The sequence below is a fragment of the Arachis stenosperma genome, chromosome 9, assembly GCF_014773155.1.
Source record: "Arachis stenosperma cultivar V10309 chromosome 9, arast.V10309.gnm1.PFL2, whole genome shotgun sequence".
Taxonomy (NCBI): domain Eukaryota; kingdom Viridiplantae; phylum Streptophyta; class Magnoliopsida; order Fabales; family Fabaceae; genus Arachis; species Arachis stenosperma.
In genome coordinates, this window is record NC_080385.1 from 74,717,756 (window position 1) to 74,719,502 (window position 1,747).

A 1,747-nucleotide genomic window follows, 5' to 3' on the forward strand; every position below is an offset into this window, starting at 1 on the left:
GCTAGGAAGGGTCTGCCAAGGATGATGGATTCATCCATGCACTTCCCAGTCTCTAGGACTATGAAATCAGCAGGGATGTAATGGTCTTCAACCTTTACCAGAACATCCTCTACAAGTCCATAAGCTTGTTTTCTTGAATTATCTGCCATCTCTAGTGAGATTCTTGCAGCTTGCACCTCAAATATCCCTAGCTTCTCCATTACAGAGAGAGGCATGAGGTTTATGCTTGACCCTAGGTCACACAGAGCCTTCTCAAAGGTCATGGTGCCTATGGTACAAGGTATTGAGAACTTCCCAAGGTCCTGTCTCTTTTGAGGTAATCTCTGCCTAGTCAAGTCATCTAGTTCTTTGGTGAGCAAAGGGGGTTCATCCTCCCAAGTCTCATTACCAAATAAGTTGTCATTTAGCTTCATGATTGCTCCAAGGTACTTAGCAACTTGCTCTTCAGTGACATCTTCGTCCTCTTCTAAGGAAGAATACTCATCAGAGCTCATGAATGGCAGAAGTAAATCCAATGGAATCTCTATGGTCTCAATGTGAGCCTCAGATTCCCACGGTTCCTCCTTAGGGAACTCATTGGAGGCCAGTGGACGTCCATTGAGGTCTTCCTTAGTGGCGCTCATTGCCTCTTTCTCCTCTCCAAATTCGGCCATGTTGATGGCCTTACACTCTCCTTTTGGATTCTCTTCTGTATTGCTTGGAAGAGTACTAGGAGGGAGTTCAGTAACTTTCTTACTCAGCTGACCCACTTGTGCCTCCAAGTTTCTAATGGAGGACCTTGTTTCAGTCATAAAACTTTGAGTGGTTTTGATTAGATCAGAGACCATGGTTGCTAAGTCAGAGTGGCTCTGCTTAGAATTCTCTGTCTGTTGCTGAGAAGATGATGGAAAAGGCTTGCCATTGCCAAACCTATTTCTTCCAGCATTATTATTGTTGAAACCTTGTTGAGGTCTCTGTTGATCCTTCCATGAGAGATTTGGATGATTTCTCCATGAAGGATTATAGGTGTTTCTATAGGGTTCTCCCATGTAATTCACCTCTTCCATTGATGGGTTCTTAGGATCATAAGCTTCTTCTTCAGATGAAGCGTCTTTAGTACTGCCTGGTGCAGGTTGCATTCCAGACAGACTTTGAGAAATCATATTGACTTGCTGAGTCAATATTTTGTTCTGAGCCAATATGGCATTCAGAGTATCAATCTTAAGAACTCCCTTCTTCTGATTTGTCCCATTATTCATAGGATTCCTTTCAGAAGTGTACATGAATTGGTTATTTGCAACCATTTCAATGAGTTCTTGAGCTTCTGCAGGCGTCTTCTTCAGATGAAGAGATCCTCTAGCAGAAGTATCCAATGAAATCTTGGACAGTTCAGACAGACCATCATAGAAGATACCTATGATGCTCCATTCAGAAAGCATGTCAGAAGGACACTTTCTGATCAATTGTTTGTATCTTTCCCAAGCTTCATAGAGGGATTCACCTTCCTTCTGTCTGAAGGTTTGGACTTCCATTCTAAGCTTACTCAATTTTTGAGGTGGAAAGAACTTTGCCAAGAAGGCATTGACTAGCTTCTCCCAAGAGTTCAGGCTTTCTTTAGGTTGTGAGTCCAACCATATCCTAGCTCTGTCTCTTACAGCAAAAGGGAATAGCATAAGTCTGTAGACCTCAGGGTCAACCCCATTAGTCTTGACAGTGTCACAGATTTGCAAGAACTCAGCTAAAAATTGATGAGGATCTTCCAATGGAA

The 1,747-nt window shown here is 42.6% G+C and overlaps 1 non-coding gene across 1 annotated transcript; it reads left to right on the forward strand.

Annotated features, from left to right (window-relative positions):
• The first annotated feature begins 1,412 nt into the window (after positions 1-1,412).
• LOC130952040 (small nucleolar RNA R71) lies at positions 1,413-1,520 on the forward strand. The gene has a single exon (XR_009074221.1). It is a non-coding gene; the product is annotated as a small nucleolar RNA R71 (small nucleolar RNA).
• The last annotated feature ends 227 nt before the right edge of the window (positions 1,521-1,747 follow it).